Raw genomic sequence first — 13784 nt, 5'->3', positions numbered from 1 at the left:
GTAACATGCATGCTGTTGCACGAACTGATTAAGTTTTGTCTTCGGGTGGAAATATGATTTGCCACATCGGTTGGGTGGGGATGGAATTATGAAGTTTTTAAAAAAAAAAACAAAATACCCTTTTTTCTCATTTACAATATGCAACTTTAAGCGCCTTAGACGCTTCGATAAAGCAATCAAGAGACAGGGAGCACACCTTCTAATTATGTATCGAGTTTAGTTATCTGACAATATCATGCTGAAAGGGGGCTTTATTCGCCAATAATGGTTTTTTGTTTTCGCTAAGGTGCGGATTTTTTTAATCAAAAATCATACATGACTATCAAATGCATTGTTAATTTTGCAAATTTATGACGATTTTATATGGAAGTAAGAGCTTTCAACATTTCGTTTTTGGGTGACTAAGAGCATTATTTATTGCGTGTGTTAGGAAATGTAAATAATGTCACAAATTTGCAAACAATTTCCAACACACAAGCAGAATGGTGAAGAGTAATCTATCGGCTAGTGTTGTTAAGATTCTCTAAGAAATCCATATTTAATCCTCTCGCTCATTATCATTTGTTCGCATCTATTTGCAGAGTACGATTACAATTGTGTATGAAAAGATGAAAATCATCTTACAATCTTCTACTCATACATTCGCGCAAAAAAACAAAACCAAATCAGGAGAGCTGGGTGAGATATATGGAAATAATGGAGGCAATAACGAACGATACGTTCGTCTGAGCTCTATTAGCCGCTACTCGGTTCCGTCCTCTAATGGGAGTGGAAAAAACGACTTACAAGCAAAGATACGCTTTAATATTAAATAAGCAACAACAAAAAACCCAAATCAAAACACAAATCCAGGTGCAGGTGTAAGCATGATTGGAAATTACTTCTTCTTACCAAATTTGGTTCATCAAACACCCATTCTTACCTGCGAGGAGAACAACGTACAACCAAGCAGGGATCAGGAAACAGTTGAATCATTATTTTGTGTTGTGTTCTTGATGGCTTGTACCGCACAGGGCAGAGCTCAATTAAATTAATCGAATTTAATTATTGTATCATTGCCCAATCACTTGCAAAAAGTAATCTCGCGACTGGGGCGAACATTAATTCTCCGAAACCACGCATGATAGTTCACGCCGGTGGCTCACCCGTAACGCAATATTCAGACCTTTGGTGGCTTTTTTCGAGCAAATGACAATAAAAAAAAACTCAAAACAATACGCGACAGTACACGCATATGAATGGTAATGGTTCTGCAATAGACATTTCGAGTGCATGAATTCTACCGGCTTTACCGAAACAATGCAGTAACGATCGCGTAACACTACGCGATTTCAACGTCGCCTTAGCTCGTCATTAGCTTCCATCTGTCACATTAATAGCGCGCTCGTACGGGGAACGATACGGGACGATTGCGGAAGAAATAATTACTCACACTTGGTAAGGTGAATAAATTGGTGGTGCCACCCAACCCGGACCCGGAGACTGGGCGACACATTTCGCCCGAACGCATTCACGTGCGAATGAACAATGCGACCTCCGCACAGCAAAAGAAACCATTTCTCGTTTGCCTCATATGCTTCGTACCGGTATCGTACCGGGTATGGTTTTAGTGCTAATCTTCACCGCTTACCGCTTTTATCAATTGTTAGCTCATTACGAACGGAACGAAACATGATTTGGTTACGCTTTGATTAAATCGATCCTACCAGCTACACCAACGTCATTCCGACGGGATCGTCAGTCAACCGGTACTAATGAGATTTCATCGTACGCATCTCTGAACGCGTCACAGCGTCTCGGGAGACCAATGACACTCACCTCACACTAATGTGATCACATCCGCTCAATATTCACCCGGTGATAGAAACGTCACTGGTGGGTTAATATTGTGACCGTCAAAAGTGGTACGCTAGCTGCAACGCATCAATGCACTCACTGCGTGAAAACAAAATCGCCTCCTTCGATTCACTAGCAAACAGACAGACGAGCAGTTTCGTTCGGTAGAAAAAGCTTAAACCACAAATGCATACAGACACACACACACGTTTTCTGCACCACCTCAAACAGATCCATTGGCTTTGACACAGCGTAAAGGGTAAATAGATCACCTCAAACCACTTATTGGCACCCTTTAGCACTAAGTCTATCTTAAGCACTAACGTCCTCCGTACGCGTTGGATGTTCAACGTATGCCCTACGATCTTCCACCGTACACTGCACGAAAATACGGCCGGGAAAATATTTAGACAAATTTTGCACTGCTTCGCGTTTAACTGCGAACTAACGTGTAGGACGAGCATAATGCATTGTCCATCAAAAAAAAAAAAAACAATGCCCCATTACCCGTCCCCGTTATGGGTTTGCGGTGGAATCAAAACATCGCAAAGGCAAAATTAAACGTTATCCAGCATTGGCAAATGGCTCAGGTCAGTGCAGAACGTAAATCCACCTTGCGCGTCAATATTTAACTTATCCGTTAGCTTATAGCACGCCGTCATGTAACAGAAACATAAAATATGCAAACAGTGTCTTATAACAACACCGCCAAGTATGTGATTCCCAAGGATGAAAATAGATTCAGTATTAAATTCTATCTCCCTCAAACCATACGTTTCCTACGCCCAAATCGTTCTAGGTGTGGCAAAAAAAATCAATACTTTTCCATTACTCCTGCAAACACACATTTACCGATCAATACTGTACGGCAACAGACAAATAGGGGTTAGCTGTCAGCACTTTTCGACACATTGGCAGCGTAGGGAATCCAAGTGCAGAAGAACACAAACGGGCACAACGTTTTGCTGACGCGAACGTCCACTTACCTATGCGCACGGAACGTTGATCGATCGATTTGACACTCATATTCGATCGTACCACAGCACGCAGGACGCAAACGATTAGCCGGTTTCGATTTCGATCTATTTCCTGCACTCTGTTTAACATTGACAACAATCACCACGACAGTGACAGCCGCTTCCCGAGCGAAATGCTCGCACCAACAGCATTAGACAAAAGACTTGCTCGATAGCGCAGCAGACGAACGGTGCCATTATCACATGTGTCAAACAAAAATGCCTCTCGGTGTTATCTGCAATTAACACGCACCGATTGGGTGGATTTTTCGGTATGATTTTTATCGCTTGCACGCCAAACATTTCCGGGTAGCTCGGTTGGATTGGAATGGCATCAAATAGGGGTTTTTCGGTGTGAGGATTTCATCGCAGTGACCTACACTCAAAAATTCGAATGCGACCGCTACCGTGCCCATGAAAAGCGTAACCTTGCACTCAAACCAACGCATTCTACGTGGGTACGCTTAGGTCTAGCGTTATTTGTAACAGTTTCCGATGGTCTCATTTTAGCATATCCGGAATCTGGAGACAACAGGCACATTGGGGCTTATCAATCTTTCCACCCTGAAACACGTTCTCACGATCTCACAGCCCGTACCAAATGTGCGGTACGTTATCATGTCCCATTCATTACACTCAAGCCTCTGCCTCAAGAGCGCATATTAATTAGTGCATTATCATAGGGCTTCTCGGATCTTCTGCACCCTGTGGTACGGTGGATGCGCGATCGCGTCATCGCCTTACGCATCCTTGACACTCACCAACCAAGCCCCAACTACAGTTAATCAACATTTGACACCTTCCGTAACGGCGCTGGTGCGGTGCTGGGTTTGATTGTTTATCATTCCAAGCATTCAGCTGAACGATCCACTAATGGAACTTTAAAATACCTCTTTACCGTGCAAATAAAGCTGTCTAGGAGTAAATGTCGAAGTATCGGAAAATATCAATCGATCACCGAAAAAGGTATCTGCGCTATCCAACAAGCATTAGGGTGACCTTCAAAACCTTCAAGCCACGCGTTGGCCAAACGGCGCAACCGTGCCGTGAAACATTTCGCCCATTACTACGCACTGTAATACAAATGCCCGGCCATTTGTTTGCGTGATCGTGTTCAACACATCAAGTGAGGAAGCGTGGCAAGAAGGGGATAAAGGCAGCATCTGGCAGGCTCATTACCAGCACTTGCACTTGGTAATGAACAATTTCGCTGGCCTTCGAATCAACACTGCGCCGGGTAGCCAACGTACCGCCGCTGCTAGCAAGCCGGTAACGAACCGGTTTGTATGATTTGGTTTTTGTTTTTGCCACAGCTTATGCATCTGCTCGATGCTGCAATACCCCCCAACCTTAGGCTCCGTTATGTGAGCACACGGATGGCTTGGGTTCGGTTCGGGATGGTGCTTATGTACGGCCCAAAGTCCCGTGCCAACGTGCCCTAGTCCGAGGCAACAATGCAATACACCATGCGTCACTAGAAGCAGCCGAACGTTGTGATGTTAGAAAGCATTCGAAACAGGGTCAGGTGAATAAACGAAACGACAGCGAAAAGATTGATTGATGAATACGCATTTTTTTTCTTCAATTTAAAATCAAAGAAAAAGGTAGCATACTGCTCCGAATATGGCCACTTTTTGACGCCACCAACCAGTGGGTGTGGTGTAATATTACATAATGAGACCATTTCGAATAGGATGAGATAAATACATTTCACTCTCTGTCGAGCATGCGAAACCGGAGGACGTTGTGATATATTCTACAGAAAAAATTCATTTATAAGCCTTTAAGCATAGTTTTTAACAAAAAGTCATGTAAATAATAAGATACCATTACAACAAGCCCCGAAGGTGTGATTACGGCAGCTACTTTTTTATTGCATTCCAGACCATTTATTGGGTTTCATAAAGGCCAAATTGAGCGTCATTTTGTTTTAAATTGAAATTGAATTGTCGTTTCAATTGAACTTTATTGTGTACTGGCATCCATCGGCCCATATCGCACCTAATAAATGTTTATTGTTTTACAGCCATTTTCAAAACATTTGGTAAAACATCCAGTCAGAAGGACATCTGTAAACTTTCTTCTCGAAGCAATTGGTAAACCACGAGGTTATAGGAGTGTTTTTGTTTGCTCGTTGCTTCAAGAGAAAGAAGAGTTCCTCTCAGTCACTCAAGAAGTGCCATGGAAGAAAAGAATATCACTACAGCTAGTACCGTGACCTAAAAATTTTATTAACCTTCAATCATCTGAAGCAAGACGAGCTAGTCCATTGCAGGCATGTTACAGACCTTCCCTTTGACCCATATGGTGGCAAAACTTGATCGACAGCTTGCACCATGTTCCTCTGGGACTGATAAAGGTTTTGATTTGGTTGCAAGATTCGTCGATCTGTACAATGTAGAGTCAGTAAATTAAATTAAATTATAATGCAATTGCTCAGTTATTATGAACTTAAAACGATCCATGGCCTATACATTATTGAATCCCAAGCATTGATTTAAACTTCTCCCGATGAGGCATCTCCTGCAAGATGGCAAAAAATCCTAAAAATAACTCGTTGACTTTGACCTCTTAAAGGAGGCATCCTGCATGGGCCCGTGGTAACCTACTGCTGCGTATGCTATAATATTAAGCGCGATCGAAACTGCACTTGCACAGCTTGTAGGCGCGAACGGGTTTAAGCTGCATGGTAATTAGCCAACTGTGCACTTGGAAGCCCAGCTCAGCATCAGTGCCGAAGCACAGTAAGGGCAAGCACAGTACCGCCAAACGTCGAAGGTCATTGCAAGTACCGCCTCTGGCACAACTGTAGTTTTTTTCTTTCTTTCGTTGCTCCAAGCATCATCGAACCAATGTCAGCGACGATGGCGTCTACGCTGACCCTTGATGGGTGCGTGTAAAAGGGCATGTTAACAAAACGCAACTGGTAGCGATGGTTGATTCGATGCGATTGCGATGCGATTTTGTGTGTGTGTGAAACGGTGTTGTTATACGCAACATTGAACGTAGATGTGTGCTTGCATGATATAGTTATCTGAATTATGGAGTTCATAATTTCTTTATATAAACCTTTTTTTATTACTATAACAAATACATTTCAACGAAACCAAAAGTACGCAATATTCACTTTCAACAAAACGAAGAATGTTACGAATTTCTGAAACACTTTAACTACATTTTTGAGAAGCTTTGTGGTGTAAACTTTCATCATGAGTGCTTTTTTAATGTTTAAACCCTTGTCTGTGTGTTACGGATTTTCTTTATATTTCCGATCACTGATACATACATAATGATATTTGAATGAAGACTTAAAATATTACTGAAATGAATAAATTGGAACGAATAAATTAATCAAGGCAAACAAGACGATTTATCGGTGCTATTTAATTCAATAAAATCTAAAAAAGAGTGCTAATTAAAATCAAAATAAGTGAGTATATAATAAAAACTTTTTGTATTGTACAGGTCACATCCGGACCGTACCCCTATCCTGGCTGACTATCCAGCTACGTGTAAATAAAGTCAAGGAAAGCCAGAAGTTCCACCCTATTTGAAGCTTTAGAGCCACTTAAAGAGAAAAAGAAATGCAACCTTGCATCCTGCGACTGTGAGCAACAATGAACCAACAGTTCGTGACAATTGGAACGAAGTCAAGACTGCCGGGTCATAGTTTGGCACCACGGACCAACAACAAGCGTTAATTTACATCTGTTTCGTTTCTTCACCACGCTGTTAAGTATGAGTCAGATTTGATTGATTCCCCAACAAAATTATTATTCCAATAGCCAGATATGGAATTTTCGGCTCATCTGAAAATGTTCATCTGTGCAATGGACATCGAATGTCCACTTTGTCAAACGTCAACTTTAAACTTGAATCAGGTAAGATATGTTAAACATCACGAAAAGTGTGTCTACCGCTGTAGACTTTAAGCGAGGTTCATATCGACAAAGATAATGTTTCAAATGTTTTTCTATAATCTATCCAAAAGTTCATGAAATGCTTCCAAAGAAATTTTTTTACCAGAAAGGTCAAGAGTTGTTAAGGAAATATTGGGTATGTGAAGATTAAGCATTTAAAAAAATCCGCTGGAAAACTTTAATAATAAATTTTATTTTTAAAGATTGTAACTAGTTTTGCTGGGCTCTGTTAACAATATTATAATATTTAGAATAATGTATCGTTAGTAAAATTTATTTCTATTTGTTTTAATGCATTACTAAATCTAATCCATTTTCGCATTTTAAGCTATCCTTGCTTCCTACCTGAACACCTCTAGGAACTAGGATGTTGATTGCTACAATTTATCTGTATGCAATCTGTTAATACATGTTCCGTAACAGATGTACTTTGGTGCATTTCGTCTAAGGATTTAAAGACAAGCAAAAGCACAATTACAGTTCTTCATTTCGCGGCCTTGTGAATATCCGGAAGTATGTTAAACATCCTCTGTAAACTATTACTTAAGGAATACAATAAAATAGGGGTATTTATTCAGTATCTTCTAAACAAGTTTTCTTCTTTCCGCTTATGCACCAATTTTGTAGAATAATTTCATCACAAATGCAGCGTAATCTTGCTAGTAAATCTGTGTGAGCTCTTTGCGAGAATTCTCTTATCATCTTCTACCAAACACAAATTGATGGACAAACAGAAAAAAAAACAAATTAATATTAAACACAACAGATCGTGAAACATCTTCATAGATCTGAAAATAAAATTTAAAGTCCTGTTTGCTTTGGTAACAGGTAATATCAACAAGCTGATCCAAACTAATTGTTGAGTAAAGATGAATTCCCAAACTCAGCACTTCTTCAGAGGGATGAAGAGTAACGTTCGAAAGCGTATCTTTAAACTGTAAGTAATTTCTGCCCCGCGAAACAGAAATGATCATTCACATTAACACGGAACGATGGGCTTAAATCTGTAAACAATTCATCACAAACTGATAAGTACATTGTCCAATAGGACGTAAGGAAATAATTGTATGACGTATGTGTAAGACGAGACACAGCTAAATATTTATGGTGTGTCGGATGTAAACCAACAAACCGTACCAGTAAAATATGTTTTGGTAGCAAGATTAACAACAAACTCGGAAGTAAACATTTATAGAAAAAAGGCCAAAATATGTCACAAAAAATTAATCAATCTTCGTATTACACGGCACCATTTAAGAAGTGTCAAATGGTTGATAATGTCAAAAAATGTAAATGTTAAAATGAGAAAGTGAACCGTTCATCAACTGTCACAAAATAATTTTAGCAAAAAGTAGCTGTACTAGTAGTAGTAGTATCAGCTGATGCAATTTCGATCTTGAACGATCTTTCAGGATCTCTGAGCATCTCAAGGTCGATCGACGGTTTTGTTTATAAATCAGTCTGGCAGACGCATCAATTTCATAACTCCAAATTTTATTTGGAGATCCAAACCTGTCTATGTGGACAGCCTGAAAAGTTTATACGAGCTGGATCATTCTCTACTCTATTTAATAGTGAATTTATCGAACATTTTTACCTATAAATTCACACAATTGGAACGAAAACACAAAAAGTTGCTGATCTGATGCATGTGCTGCGCTGATTACATTTTCTTTAACAACGAAGCAACTTCCATTGTGTTAAATCGCACGCAGCAAACCAAAGTTTTTTTTAACGATTTTCCTTATAGCTATGTCTCGTGGTTGACGAACCTCAAAAAGAAAGTGATTTCCAAACCGCACACATACAAACACATTGTTGGCCAACAGACCAATCCTGATTATCGAATAGATTATACGACTTGTTGGATGCCGCTGTGGCTTGCAGCAGCGAACTGAAGGGTGGAAAGTATTGGTCTGTTGCCACACGATCCAGAGTCGCTCCAGCGGGATGATGTACCACCACCTTATCAGAGCAGGTCCATAACGACGACGGGTCTCTTCGCTTGCGGTGAAGCTGCTGCAGTCATTCATAGATTTTACGATGCAAATTTACGCTCAATGGCATGCTTTTCTTCTTGCGGTTACGTGTCCGTCCGCTCGTGTCGACGTCTTGATCTTCATCATACGATGCCACGAAAACCACTCGATGCGAGCTGCTCAGCTAACCTTCGCTTGTCGGACTCAAGATGGCGATGCTGCAATCGCTCGGCGAGGCCCGGTTAAACCGAAACGCGCATGTCGTCGACATGCGCCGCCGTTTTGTGGTCGGGAGCACTTTTACCAATAATAGAACGGTTCACTGCCTGTTTTGCAAATACAGCAACGGTACAGGTGTCGTCGATGAGGGAACCAACAATGCGTTCCTTCGTACGGAGGGGAAATGGGGATGTGGGCGAGATGCGCTGGTATGGCGCAGATCTACAAATCGACCTGATGGTAATCGTTTTGACATTGTACGTCAATGTTCCAGCAGTTGTGCTGCAATATCGAGTGTGAATTTGAATCGCGTTCTTCGGCCCAAACATATGGGCTAGGGAAAGGAATCTGTAGTTTGGAACCATCACTGAGAAGTGGCACAGACTCGATCGCTACTCATGTGTGCATTCTCTAAACAATCGAGTCACTTTTAATGGCGAAAGAAAGCGAGAAGCCAATCGCCAAAGCTTGGTGACGCATTCGCTAATTTGCATTTCGCGATCAAAACGTTTCGTCATCTGTTTTTTTTCTGCGAAACTTAGTCCAAGCTATTTTTTGGATGTTACACAAGTTTGCTGCTGTTTCGTATGCCTCTTCAACGCAAAATATATGTAAAATTTTCTCTCAGATAGAAAATTGTGCAAATGTCTTTTGTCATTTTTTGTTTCCCTCCATGCTGCCACGTTACAATGAAAGATTTCTCCTGTTGTGCATATCTGACCAAAAACCAATCATTATTGTTTTTGATATAATGTTAAAATAACACGAAATGTGTTATTTACCTCAAACTGTGATATGAAAAACGAATCTGCTAGAAATTTCTAAGGAATACTTAATAGTTTCTTGATACATCAGATATCCTTGGTCCAAACTTTATTTCTTCTCACGTTGGTTAATGATGTTAAATGTTAATATTAAACACCTTCTTCATATAGTTTCAAAGTTGGTGGCATATTTGTAGCCCATATTACTATTGATCAATTACTACACTACAGTTCCTTACTATGCGAACGAAATGAACAGGTTTTCTACCGATGTAGTTTAAACCATGCATATTCAATACTTCACGGAACACGTGTTGTACCTTTCAGCTTCATTGTGTTGGAAAAGCGAATACGGTATGGTTTCAAACACGAAATAGCTCTACTACTCATCGTTGAAACACTTCTTCGACTGTAGAAAAACGTTGATCATGAACTTCAACGTACCACCGCTAACTCAATCATAATTTCGGAGCAATTGTAAAATGAGCCTTTGCCATGCCACACCGTCCGTTTGCACTGCAGCACCATCGAACCATTCTCTCCTTCAATCGAAGCATCACCATGTGTAATAGTTGAAAAATTGGTAGTTTTTACCGCGCTGGAGGCCATCGTATGGTCTTGATCAATTATTACATTACGAGCTGTACACACTCTGGCGCAGATCGAGTATCATTACATCTTCATTGCGCATTTTCCATGCAAAAGATTGCCTTGTATTGAACTGTTCGCTGCCATGGTTTGGGCTCAACCATAAGAGCATAAGAGAGAATCTAATCTTCAATGTTTGGGGTGTCCTTCATGAACGTACATGAAAACCCTTCGTTTCGATGTTTGACCAAGCGTGAATGGAAGATGCGTATTTCGTAGTTTGTTTTTCTTTTATATTTTTTTACTTTTCCTAACCATCATTTACATAAGAGAATAACATTCGATCAAGGTCATCGTAGAAAGTCTGCACTATTTACTACCCGTAACTTAGCAGTAGTTACGGCGGCCCGGTGGTGCATGTGATAAACGGCGCCAGTCCACACGGCCGGACCGGCTTCAAATCCCATCCGGACCGTCCCCCCGTAGCATGGACTGACTATCCGGCTACGTGGTAAAAATAAGTCTAGTAAGCCAGAAATGGCCGGCGTGACCTATGTAAGGTCGTTAAAGCCAAGAAGAGAACTTAGCAGTAGTATTTCTTTATTAAGAAGCATTTAGATTTTAAAATGAGCAATTAATAAGAGTTCTTATAAAATTGCTAAATATTTTGTGTACGAAAACAAATCCACGGAAAACTAAAGATTTTTGTCCAAATACTTTCAACAATCGGAAGCAACTCAAAATTTGTTTTTCAAATTTTACTCTTCACGGAAGTTTGTGCTTTAATTGGTTTATTTTAAATGGCTATTCTAGTTGATCCTTGTAAACAATTAAATTAACACGCAACGCTTAACGTACTTTCAAAATTCAAAAAACGTGAACGTTATCGACTTACTGTACTCTGTGGACATACTCCACAACCAATTGTTTAGCAAATTGCATACCATCAGGGGCCTACACATTCAACTGACCGTTACACGTAGAGTAATGCTGCTGCAACATTCAATCAATAAACCATATTTACATGTTATCTTGCTATGCTAATTAAAAATAAATCTCCATAAATGCCAAACCCTTTTGCATATATTGCTATATACATACAGTTTTTTTCCATTTTTCCATTTCAGCTACAATATCAATAAAATCCCATTTTCGACTCAATATTTGTATGGTTTTTTTAAAGTAAAATTATTGTTTTTCGAAGAAATAATTTCCATGAAATAGTATCTGCATATTAAACTATTAATAAGAGAAAATATTAGAATCATCAAGTAAAGCGTTTATCGCATAGCGGATGTGACGAAAAAAGACTTTAAGTCCACTTTCGAGTTAAATTAGATTTGTACCAGCGACTTGTTGTCTAACGTTAGGCACACTAATATGAATAACCTTCAAAGCTTACAACTAAAGGAATACCTTTTAGTCAACGCTCAAGAGCACCGTAACGCTTGATAAATTATTCAAACGTTTTACAAAACAATCAGCTTTTCGCAGTTGTACCCGCTGTGTATAAGCGTGGGTAGATCAAAGGACACACCCAGGGCCAACTGGAAAGAACTGCGTTTTGTTTTCTTAGCATTATGTCTTCTTCTTGACATCCTCTGCCGGTTGATTACCGTTTCGAAAGTGACTAATTGGGTGCGTCTTAGTTTGTATAATAATTAACGCTTTCTTTCTCTCGCGCATAATGCCATCCATTGGTACAGCGTTCCGCACATATTTTGCAGCGAACTTAAACGCATTTACAACGATCTCAACCGAGCTTCCTTCGGTTTGGTTACCACATTTCGTAGCGGTTTAAAGATGCACCATTGTGCGCTGTACTGCCGGATGTATTCCGCTGGTACCGCTTCATCATTGCGTCAAAACGAAGACAAGTCGTAACACTACATTCCAGTGACATAAGAAATGTTGTTGATCCCTTTTTTACAGTGCCAACACTTGCGGCTATGTATTGACCGGAGTGAGACATGGTGGCCAAAGGACTTTAGATAACTGATGGGATGAATCGCGGCACGAGTACGGGCCAACGTTTGCCGCGACAGAGATATAAATCGGTATTTATGTAAATGGGTGTGCCACTTGGAACCATTTCTTCAAGTTCATTACCACTCACTGTCCACCCCAGCCGCAAATGATGCTGCAGCTCTAGTCATACCGGTTTGCTCTCGCTTCCTCTTGACGCTTGCTGATGCAATAGCGGCAATCGTGGAGCTGGTGATTGTGCGTTTAATGATGCACGTCGGCGGCAGTACTGGTGTCTTCTTCGCTAAGAAAATCTACGACGAAAGGGCCGGCTTAGAAAAACATTTCTAACCATCACAACAGCTCTTCGCTCGTCTAACGAAGGTAAGTAACGAACCCACTAGAAATTTCCTCGACTTCGGTCAGTCGTCGGGATGGTGATAGGTTTATATTCTTCTGATCGTAGACATGTGTTACGATTGCGTTTTATGCTGCAAATGCTTAACAGGCCGTTCCACACCATAGACAGTGTAGTATGTGATTGTCTTGTCACAGAATTGTAATTACCTCACGCTTATTGCTCTCATTAGATGTCGATTTCATTTGAAAAAACGAATTGACAGCCGTAAAGTTTGATCAAGCGAATGCTTGAAATTGTTGCTTTAACATTATTCTGGATTATAGTATACATAAAAACTATTTAATGTTATGCATCTTCCCATTTCTATAGTTAATGACCATTTCTGGCTAAGAAAAACCCTTATTTACCACACACCCGGATAGCAAGAATTGGTCCGGATGGGATTTGGTACCAGTCTCGACGAGTCCAACATTTGCTCCATTTTATATGAGGAATTGTTGATGTACACAGTTTTAATTGAAACAAATTAAAAATCGCTCGTTTTAAAAAAAGGGTTAATACTGGTACTGGCCTGCTGCTTCATATTTCTTGGCAATCGTTACAAAATTCTATTTTAGATAGAATGATTAAATTATTTTCAGAAATTTTAAACATTTTTACAATGTTACCAGTAAATTGCCATTCGTTTTTTATTCAGATTATTATCCGTGTTAAGTTAATTGAACATCTACATACTGGTCGACTCCGGCAGATAACGTCAACCGTAACGTTGTTTCTTTCTTGGAATCCAGGTTATTCCGGCCAAAAAATGACAGAATCTTTTTCTCGCACAGACATTCAAACTACGCTGAAATGGCTCCCTGGGTCACAAGGAACACAGAGCTAATACACAGATGCAAGTAAATAGGTTTGATTATTACTTTTCTCAAAGCCTCACTTTCCACTCAGGGCAATACTCTCCGTGTGGATGTAGTGGAACTCAAGGCAACTCATGTCGTTACTTCCTAATCGCTCCAAACAGTAGCTGTGATCAGTTCGTCACGCCGTATTTCTAAATAAATTGCAATCTCGTTTTCATAGAATGAACTAACTAGAGTTTCATGTTAAGAGCAATTTATTTGGAACTAATCGAAACA

Source organism: Anopheles funestus, chromosome 2RL (genome assembly GCF_943734845.2).
Source record: "Anopheles funestus chromosome 2RL, idAnoFuneDA-416_04, whole genome shotgun sequence".
NCBI classification, from domain to species: Eukaryota; Metazoa; Arthropoda; class Insecta; order Diptera; family Culicidae; genus Anopheles; species Anopheles funestus.
Note: the sequence above shows the minus strand (reverse complement) of the source record.